An 11,114-nucleotide genomic window follows, 5' to 3' on the forward strand; every position below is an offset into this window, starting at 1 on the left:
CACAGGCGGTTTTGTCTTTCAGATGGGAAACACTCAGGCATCAACAAGCTCACCCTTGAAATGCGTCCTAAGCTATTGGACCAATTTGACCCACAAATCCTGAAAAAGAAGCAGCTTATTTTTTTCTGCACTACCGCTTGGCCCCAATATTTTCTCTGTGATGGGGAAAAATGGTCACCTGAGGGAAGTACAAATTACAATACTGTCTTGCAGCTTGACTTTTTTTGTAACAGGGAAGGCAAATGGAGTAAAATACCTTATGTCCAAGCTTTCTTTCATTGAGGGAGAATACACAACTATGCGAAACTTGCAATTTACATCCCACAGGAGGACCTCTTAGCTTACCCCCATATCCTAGTCTCCCTAAAGCTCCCCTTCCTATTAATGATAATCCTCCTCTAATCTCTCCTGCCCAGAAGGAAATAAGCAAATAAATCTCCAAAGGACCACAAAACCCTCAGGCTATTGGTTATGTCCCCTTCAAGCTGTGGTGGTGGGGGGGTGGAATTCGGCCCAACCCGGGTACATGTCCCCTTCTCCTTCTCTGATTTAAAGCAGATCAAGGAAGACCTGGGGAAGTTTTCAGATGATTCTGAGAGGTACACAGATGTCCTACAGGATCTAGGGCAAACCTTTGACCTCGCTTGGAGGGATGTCATGCTATTGTTAGACCAAACCCTGACCTTTAATGAAAAGAATGCGGCTTTGGCTGCAGCCTGAGAGTTTTGAGATACCTGGTATCTTAGTCAAGTAAATGATAGAATGACAGCTGAAGAAAGGGATAAATTCCTTACTGGTCAGCAAGCCATCCCCAGTATGGCTCCCCACTGGGACCTTGACTCAGATCATGGGGACTGGAGTCGTAAACATCTGTTGACCTGTGTTCTAGAAGGACTAAGGAGAATTAGGAAAAAGCCCATGAATTATGCAATGATGTCCACCATAACTCAGGGAAAGGAAGAAAATCCTTCTACCTTCCTCGAGTGGCTACGGGAGGCCTTAAGAAAATATACTCCCCTGTCACCTGAATCACTTGAGGGTCAGTTGATTCTAAAAGATAAGTTTATTACCCAGTCAGCTGCAGATATCAGGAGAAAGCTTCAAAAGCAAGCCCTGGGCCCTGAACAAAATTTGGAGGCTTTATTAAACCTGGCAATCTTGGTATTCTATAATAGGGACCAAGAGCAACAGGTCCAAAAGGAAAAACGAGATCAGAGAAAGGCCACAGACTTAGTCATGGCCTTCAGACAAACAAACCTTGGTGGTTCAGAGAGGACAGAAAATGGAGCAGGCCAATCACTCAGTAGGCTTTGTTTTCAGTGTGGTTTACTAGGACACTTTAAAAAAGATTGTCCAATGAGAAACAAGCTGCCCCCTTGTCCATGTCCACTATGCTGAGGCAATCACTGGAAGGTGCACTGCCCCAGAGGGTGAAGGTTCTCTGGGTCAGAAGCCCCCAACCAGATGATCCAACAACAGGACTGAGGGTGCCTAGGGCACGTGCCAACTCGTCATCACCCTCACTGAGCCCCAGGTACGCTTAACCATTGAGGGCCAGGAAATTAACTTCCTCCTGGACACTGGCGCGGCCTTCTCAGTGTTAATCTCCTGTCCTGTACAACTGTCCTCAAGGTCCGTTACCATTCAGGAGATCCTGGACAGCCTGTAACCAGGTATTTCTCCCATCTCCTCAGTTGTAATTGGGAGATTTTGCTCTTTTCACATGCCTTTCTTGTTATGCATGAAAGTCCCACACCCTTATTAGGGAGGAACATATTAGCCAAGGCTAATAATAATACATGAATATGGGGAACAAGTTACCAATTTATTGTCCCCTACTTGAGAAGGAAACCAACCCTGAAGTCTGGACATTAGAAGGACAATTTGGAAGGGCAAAAAATGCCTACCCAGTCCAAATCAGGTTAAAAATTTCCACCACTTTTCCTTATCAAAGGCAATATCCCTTAAGACCTGAAACTCATAAAGGATTACAGGATATTGTTAAACATTTAAAAGCTCAAGGCTTAGTAAGGAAATGCAGCAGTCCTTGCAACACCCCAATTCTAGGAGTACAAAAACCAAATGGTCAGTGGAGACTAGTGTAAGATCTTAGGCCCATCAATGAGGCAGTAATTCCTCTATATCCAGTTGTACCCAACCCCTATACCTTGCTCTCTCAAATACCAGAGGAAGCAGAATGGTTCACTGTTCTGGACCTCAAGGATGCCTTCTTCTGTATTGCCCTGCACTCTGACTCCCAGTTTCTCTTTGCCTTTGAGGATCCCACAGACCACACGTCCCAACTTACATGGACCGTCGTGCCTCAAGGGTTTAGGGATAGCCCTCACTCGTTTGGTCAGGCACTGGCCCAAGATCTAGGCCACTTCTCAAGTCCAGGAAGTCTGGTCCTTCAGTATGTGGATGATTTATTTTTGGCTACCAGTTCAGAAGCCTCATGCCAGCGGGCTACTCTAGATCTCTTGAAATTTCTAGCTAATCAAGGGTACAAGGTGTCTAGGTCGAAGGCCCAGCTTTGCCAACAGCAGGTCAAATATCTAGGCCTAATCTTAGCCAGGGGCACCAGGGCCCTCATCAAGGAATGAATACAGCCTATACTGGCTTATCCTCACCCTAAGACATGAAAACAGTTGTGGGGGTTCCTTGGAATTACTGGCTTTTGCCGATTATGGATCCCTGGATACAGCTAGATAGCCAGGCCCCTCTATACTCTAATCAAGGAAACCCAGAGGGCAAATGCTCATCTAGTAGGATGGGAACCAGAGGCAGAAACAGCCTTCAGGTCCTAGTACAAGCTCCAGCTTTAAGCCTTCCCACAGGACAAAACTTCTCTCTATATGTCACAGAGAGAGCAGGTATAGCTCTTGGAGTCCTTACTCAGACTTGTGGGACAGTCCCACAACCAGTGGCATATCTAAGCAAGGAAATCGATGTAGTAGCAAAAGGCTGGCTTCACTGTTTATGGGTAGTTGCGGCAGTGGCTTAGTATCAGAGGCTATCAAGATAATACAAGGAAAGGATCTCACTGTCTGGACTACTCGTGATGTAAATGGTATACTAGGTGCCAAAGGAAGTTTATGGCTATCAGACAACTGCCTACTTAGATACCAGGCACTACTCCTTGAGGGACCGGTGCTTCAAATACATATGTGTGTGGCCCTCAACCCTCCCACTTTTCTCCCAGAGGATGGAGAACCAATTGGTCATGACTGCCAACAAATTATAGTCCAGACTTATGCTGCCCAACATGATCTCTTAGAAGTCCCCTTATCTAATACTGACCTTAACCTATATACCAATGGAAGCTCATTTGTGGAGAATGGGATACCAAGGGCAGGTTATGCCATAGTTAGTGATGTAACCGTACTTGAAAGTAAGCCTCTTCCCCCAGGGACCAGTGCCCAGTTAGCAGAACTAGTGGCACTTACCCGAGCCTTAGAGCCAGGAAAGGGAAAAAGAATAAATGTGTATATAGATAGCAAGTATGCTTATCTAATCCTACATGCCCATGCTGCAATATGGAAAGAAAGGGAGTTCCTAACCTCTGGAGGAACCCCTATTAAATGTTGCAAGGAAATTATAGAGTTGTTGCATGCAGTGCAAATACCCAAGAAGGTGTCAGTCTTACACTGCCAAAGCCATCAAAATGGGAAGGAGAGGAGAAAACAGCAGCATAAGCAGCTGGCAGAGGCTGGGAAAGACCAGCAAGATGAAAAGAGAGAAAGAGGAAGTCAGAGAAAGAGAGAAGAAGAAACAGGAGAGATAAAGAGAAGGAGACAGAGGAAGAGACAGAGAGACAGAAAGTCAAAGAAGGAAAGAGACAAAGAGACAAACAGGGAGTCAGAGAGAAAGAGAGACAAAGGAGAAGTCGAAGAGAAAGAAAGAGAGATGGAAGTAGTAAAGAAAAAACAGCATACCCTATTCCTTTAAAAACCAGGGTAAAGTTCTGTATACCCAGTCAAGGTATATTCTTCTTATGTGGAACATCGACCTATATCTGCCTCCCCACTAACTGGACAGGCACCTGCACCTTAGTCTTTCTAAGTCTCAACATTAATATTGCCCCAGGAAATCAGACCTTATCAGTGTCCCTTAAAGCTCAAGTCTGTCAGTGCAGAGCCATACGACTAATACCCCTACTTATTGGGTTAGGAATGGCTACTGCTACAGGAACCAGAATAGCTGGTTTATCTACTTCATTATCTTACTACCACACACTCTGAAAGAATTTCTCAGACAGTTTGCAAGAAATAACGAAATCTATCCTTACTTCACATCCCAAACAGACTCTTTAGCATCAGTGACTCTCCAAAACTGCTGAGGCCTAGACCACCTCACTGCTGAGAAAGGAGGACTCTGCGCCTTCTTAGGGGAAGAGTGTTGTTTTTACACTAACCAGTCAGGGATAGTAGGAGATGCCACCTGGCATTTACAGGAAAAGGCTTCTGAAATCAGACAACACCTTTCAAATTCTTATACCAACCTCTGGAGTTGGGCAACATGGCTTCTCCCCTTTCTAGGTCTTGTGGCAGCCATCTTGCTGTTACTCGCCTTTGGGCCCTGTATCTTTAACCTTCTCGTCAAATTTGCTTCCTCTAGAATCAAGGCCATCAAGCTACAGATGGTCTTACAAATGGAACCACAAATGAACTCAACTAACGACTTCTACTGAGGACCCCTGGACCACCCGCTGGCACTTTCACTGGCCTAGAGAGCTCCCCTCTGGAGGACACTACAACTGCAGGGCCCCTTCATCGCCTCTATCCAGCAGGAAGTAGCTAGAGCGGTCATTGGCCATATTCCCAACAGCAGTTGGGGTGTCCTGTTTAGAGGGGGGATTGAGAGGTGACAATGTGCTAGCAGCCCTCACTCTCGGCACCTCCTTGGCCTCGGCGTCCACTCTGGCAGTGCTTGAGGAGCCCTTCGGCCTGCCACGGCACTGTGGGAGCCACTCTTTGGGCTGGCTGAGGCCGAAGCTGCCTCCTTCTGTTTGTGGGGAGGTGTGGAGGGAGAGGCCCAGGCAGGAACCAGGGCTGCACATCGTGCTCACGGGCCAGTGCTCACGGGCCAGTGCGAGTTCCGGCGGGCACAGGTGCGGGCACGGGTTCTGTGGGCCCTGCACATGGAGCGGCCGGCTGGCACCACAAGCCCAGGGCAGTGAGGAGTTTAGCACCCTGGCCAGCAGCTGTGGAGGTTGTGCTGGGTCCCCCAGCAGTGCCGGCCCGCTGGCACTGCACTCAAATTCTCCCTGGGTTTAGCTGTCTCCTAGGGGGACAGGGCTTGGGACCTGCAGCCCGCCATGTCTGAGCTCCTCCCCCTGTGGTGGGCTCCTGTTCAGCCTGAGCCTCCCCTGGTGGGCGCTGCCCCCTGCTCCATGGCGCCCGGTCCCATTGACAGCCCAAAGGCTGAGGAGTGCAGGTGCGGCTGGGGACTGGTGGGCAGCTCCACCTGCAGCCCTGGTGCAGGATCCACTGGGTGAAGCCAGCTGGGCTCCTGAACTGGATGGGGACTTGGATAACTTTTATATCTAGCCAGAGGATTGTATGTGCACCAATTAGCACTCTGTGTAGCTCAGGGTTTGTAAATACACCAATCAGCACTCTGTGTCTAGCTCAAGGTTTGTAAATACACCAATTGGTACTCTGTATCTAGCTAACTCTGTATCTAGGTAACTAGCACTCTGCCACTCTGTGTCTAGCTCAAGGATTGTAAACACACCAATCAGCACTCTGTCAAAACGGACCAATCAGCTCTCTGTAAAATAGACCAATCAGCTCTCTGTAAAATGGACCAATCAGCAGGATGTGGGTGGAGCCAGATAAGAGAATAAAAGCAGGCTGCCGGAGCCAGCAGCAATCCAATAGGGTCCCGTTCCACACTGGTGGAAGCTTTGTTCTTTGGCTCCTTGCAATAATTCTTGCTGTTGCTCACTCTTTGGGTCCAGGCTGCCTTTAAGAGCTGTAATGCTCACCACAAAGGTCTGCAGCTTCAGTCCTGACAGTGAGATCACTAGCCCACCAGAAGGAAGACGTTCCAGACACATCTGAGTCTGAAGGAACAAACTCCCGACACACCATCTTTAAGAACTGTAACACTGACGGTGAGGGTCAGTGGCTTCATTCTTGAAGTCAGTGAGACCAAGAACCCACCAATTCCAGACACAGTAGTGTCCGTTCAGGGTCCATCCCTCCATGGCCCCTGAGGGCAGTGCCTCACAGAGCCTTGGCCAGCGTGCTTTCCATGGCAGAATCCTGCTGGGGGTAGAACTCCCTGCCATGGAGCTGCCTGAGGGGGTCCGTCCCAAAGGTTCTCACTCAGCAGACAGGGGGGCTGCTGCTCCCCAGCGGTCCGGGAGCCACAGGTCAGCTGGTCGCACAGGGAGCTTTCCAGGGCAGCCTGACCGCGCGCAGGGAAAGGCTCCCTGTCGTGCCTCCATAATGGGCTCTGAGACGGGAGGACTCTCCATGGACGTCCCCAGCCTCCTAGGGGTACTTGGACCTCTTTTCTGAGGCGTTTCCCATTGCAGCCACCCCTGGGTGAAGGAGGTAGAGCAGACTGGGTGCTGCGAGGACCCTGCCTCGCTTGGGGCTGTGGGAAGGGCTCGACCCAGGTTGGGCGGCCACGTAAGTGACTGCTGGTCCTATGGCCTCATCAGGACCTTTCCGGCTGTCGCTGTGCACCGAGGAGGTCTCGATGGGTCGGTGCTTGTTCGGGTCAAATGAGGTCCTGGCGAGGGTCATCGGCATGCTGTGGCCCTTCCAGGTGTCCCAGACTACCCTCCTCCTTGGTCGGTCACCTCAGGCAGTTGCCTACTCTCGGCGCCCAGGTGTTCTGACTCACAGCGCGGCTCCAAATGGAAACCAGAACCTGGGCAGCCACGAAGTCCTGCAGGCAGCCACGGTCTATAATCAGAAATTAACTGAACAAACATTTGATTATCCGAGGTGAACAGAGTCGGTGAAGCACGGCTGCCACAAAAATGACCATTCCCTCCACAGGCTCCAACGAGTGGAGAATATCAGGACCATTTCTTAGCAAGAAAGACAAATTAAAATCACATCAACTCCTTTACATTGCAAAAGAAGGAGTACGTAATTCTTATCCATTTATGTCCAGGAGAGAAAAATTATCACTTTGTTTTCTGAGTAAAGTCTATGGAAAACGTAATTAGAAAGGGTAGCAAGCAAGACCTACCACGAAGTAATCACCCTGGTGGCCAGAAGAATCTCCATTTGGAATCTGGAAAGGCTGTTCAAAATGAACAGCAATGGTCAGGCCACTTTGGACCAGGACGTCCCAAGAACAGTTGAGGTTGGATGAATAGGTCTCCAGATACTTGGGGGATGTGATGATCCCTTGTCTGCATGCAAATATCCACCGCAGCCTTCCCACAAAGAAACAAAGGTAGGTTACTTGAATAGGATTGGCAACTGGATTTTTATGCTTTCTTAGTTTCCTTGGGGGGTTTTCAAAGTGTAGGCAATAAAAATGCTTGAAAATATAGCCAGAGCGTAGGAAATGGTCAGTATAACAAGTATGTATTGAGCACGTGCTGTTGGCTACCCAGTTTGTGGTGGTTGTTGAGATATGGGATATAGAGGTAAGTAATGAAGACAAATTACCTGTTTCATAAAGATTTCTTTGTAGATGGGGAAGACATACAATAAACAAATACATAATATGTGAGATGGTGATAAATTCTATAAAGAAAAATGGATGGGAGGAGGGAGAAGGGTACCTTATTGTGAGAGTTAAGTTAGAAAAGCCACATCATTGGAGTAACATCTTAGCAGAGACATTAATGAAATAAAGAATCAAGCCAGATGGTTATGTGGGAGAAAACATTCCAGTTCAGAAAACAGTTAGTGTAAAGGCTTGATGTGGTAAAGGTACATCATGGAAGTCAGAATGGATGAGGCAGAATGAGAGATTCCAAAGGTAGCATGTCCAGGTCATGCAGGAAACTGAAAAGACTTATTCTGAGTACGAAGAGGAAGACAAAGGGTTTTGGGCATCAGAATGGCATGATCTCACTTACGTTTGAAAATATCACTCTATGTGCAGTCCTTAGACTGTAAGGAGTGGAGGGCAGGGAAGCGCAGGAGCAGAGTGTCCAATAAAAAGGGGACTGCCTGAGGCCAAGGAGAGATGATAGGCACAAGGGCTAGGCTGGTAGCAACAGAAATGGAGAGGCGTGGTTGCAATCTAGATACATTGTGAGGGTACAGCCAGAGTGATTTGTTGATGGTTAAGTGTGAGACAAACAGAAAAGTCAAAAATAACTTCAAGATTTTTGACTTAAATAATGAGAAAAATGTACTTTCCATTTGCTAACATTGTGAGGAGTATGGAATTATGGGCAGGGGTGACATGGAAAAGGGTGGGAATAAAGTGTTCAGTTTTCAAAGGTTAATTTTTTTGTTATCGATTATCTATCTATCTAATTGGGGTACAAGTGGTTTTTGGTTGCATGGATGAATTGCATACTGGTGAAGTCTGAGATTTTAGTGCACTTGTTACCTGACTAGTATACATTACAACCAATATGTAGTTTTTTATCCCTCATACCCCACCCATCCTCCCTGCTTATGAGTCTCCAAAGTCCATTATATCACAGGTTAAATTTGAAATACATTCTAGACAAGGAGCTGCCAAATACACACACACACACACACACACATACACACACACTCATAGATACACATACATATTTATATATATTATATATGTATATACACACATATATATGCACACATATGAATCAATTACAGTGGTTCTACCCTCACTATATACATACATATGTATACATGTATGTATGTATAATGAGCTGTCAAACATATTAATATATACATGATTAATTCTCCAGTCATCAGGGACTAGAAGCTCATCAGCAAGGAAGGGTAGACAGCTCACACAGCTAGTTAAATTGCAGCATGAAAATTTATCTTAGGTCTAATTGCAAAGCCCATGCTCTTAAGCCACAATGCAGCCTGCCTCTCTTGAGCGTGAGGAACACAATTTATCATCAGTTGCTCCCTACTTTATAAAAGGTATATAAAAGCATGCAGGAAATATTAGATTAATTTTTAATGTTAGGTTGAGAATCTACTTTAAAATTATGTTTTTCAGTTAAAAACATGGGAGTCTTTCACTCCTCTATGGACTACTTTATTATCTTTCATTTAGTTTGGATTTAAGGCTATTACTGGACTTCACATGTCAAGTTTGAAAAGTCTCAATCATACTGCGCAAGATGGCATCCCATATATGGTGCCTGTTTTTCACTCATCAAGTTCATATTTCAAGAGTAACAAACTCTTCCTGCCAACCCTCAAATGGATGACTTTAACCAAGTGATTTATAAGGATCAATGATGATGTTTTGCTCCTTCGATGAGTTACGGATATGAGCGGTGCTCTAGTTCCAGCCCTCAGCTAGGCTGAAAAAAATGCTTTAAAGCTCTGTCTCATGCATTCCATGGACATACCTCTTCTAGAGTGACGATGCCCCACCCAGAGACCTGAAGCAGGACACTTTTGTACGACTTGGCTACAGTGCTTTGGATCAGGACTCAGCATTGACATAAGGGGAGCCAGCCATCCAGAGCCTGGGCAGAGATCCATGTCCTCTGACTTGCCTTGTGTCCTGGTGCCCAAAAATATTAGGAAGAGAGAAAGAGAGAGGAAATGAGACGAGATGGGATAAAATGGTATCAAAAAAATATTTAAACTCATTACTCTTGTGAAAGGATGCATTGAAGCCTGCCCTGGTTACACTGCAGTCCGAGGTGTAGCGGATGAACATGTACTCTCTCATAGACCGGCTGGGCCCAGGGATTTCTCTGCCAGAGAACTGCTAGCTGCTGGGCCAAGTCATTGTCTCCTACGTTGAAAGAGAGGAAACAGCATGAAAATACAGTCTTGAGAATTTACTCTACCATCATTTGCAACTTAGCCAAAGTAGCTCACATATTTTTTTCAGAACATCAGGATTCATAAGAGACAATGCGATTTTCAAAAAGAAGGACCTCTCAGGGGTGATATCATTCTGGTTCCAGCTTGCAATGGTGCTGCCTGCCCTTTTCTTACACCGTGTCTTTTTTTTTTTTTTTTTTTTTTTTTCTTGAGATGGAGTCTCCCTCTGTTGCTGAGCTTGCCCAGGCTGGTCTCCAACTCCAGAGAACCCACCTCGGCCTCCCAAAGTGCTAGTGAGAGGTGACAACGTGCTAGCAACCCTAGCTCACTCTCGGCGCCTCCTCGGTCTCGGCGTCCGCTCTGGCCCCGCTCTAGGAGCCCTTCAGCCCGCCGCTTCGCTGTGGGGGCCCCTCTCAGGGGCTGGCCGAGGCCAGAGCCGGCTCCCTCTGCTCACGGGGAGGTGTGGAGGGAGCCGCGCGGGCGGGAGCCCGGGCTGCGCGCGGCTCTCGCGGCCCAGCGCGGGTTCCTGGTGGGCGCCGGCTCCGCAAGACCCACACTCAGTGCGGCCAGCCAGCACCTGCTGGACTATATCGAAGGCTGAATCCCATGCGTGGACCGCCGTTCCCTCTTTGCGGGATCCTTGGCCATGATACATACCAGGTCTCCCTCTCTTCCGCGCTTCCCTTGTTTTCCTCTTGATTGTCTGGGATGAGCTCCCTCTGGGCTGCTGGGGCTAGGTACTGCAAAGTCCCCAAGCAAGTGCCAGTGAGACGTGAAGCCGGCTGGGCTTCTCTGACAGGTGGGGACTTGGAGAACTTTTGTGACTTGCTAAAGGATTGTAAACACACCAATCAGAGCTCTGTGTGTAGCTAATCGGATGAGGGACTTGGAGAATTTTGTGTCTAGCTAAAGGATTGTAAACGCACCAATCAGCACTCTGTGTCTAGCTAAAGGTTTGTAAACACACCAATCAGCACTCTGTCAAGATGGACCAATCAGCTCTCTGCAAAATGGATCAATCAGTAGGATGTGGGTGGGGCCAGATAAAGGACTAAAAGCAGGCCACCCAAGCCAGCTGTGGCAACCTGAGGAGGTACTCTTCTAAGCAGTGGTGGCTTTGTTCTTTTGCTCTTCACAGTAAATCTTGCTGTTGCTGACTCTGGGTCTGTGCCCCCTTTGAGA

At 47.5% G+C, this 11,114-nt stretch overlaps 1 long non-coding RNA gene across 2 annotated transcripts; it reads right to left on the bottom strand.

The window, feature by feature from the left end:
• Positions 1 to 5,522: 5,522 nt before the first annotated feature.
• LOC144331007 (uncharacterized) lies at positions 5,523 to 10,747 on the bottom strand. Of its 2 annotated transcripts, XR_013397805.1 has the most exons (3): positions 10,590 to 10,747; positions 9,506 to 9,900; positions 5,523 to 7,402 (listed from the first exon to the last, which is right to left on the bottom strand). It is a non-coding gene; the product is annotated as an uncharacterized LOC144331007 (long non-coding RNA). The 2 variants fall into 2 exon arrangements; XR_013397804.1 differs by having other exon boundaries at positions 9,506 to 10,747.
• Positions 10,748 to 11,114: the final 367 nt, after the last annotated feature.

Source organism: Macaca mulatta, chromosome 9 (genome assembly GCF_049350105.2).
Source record: "Macaca mulatta isolate MMU2019108-1 chromosome 9, T2T-MMU8v2.0, whole genome shotgun sequence".
NCBI classification, from domain to species: Eukaryota; Metazoa; Chordata; class Mammalia; order Primates; family Cercopithecidae; genus Macaca; species Macaca mulatta.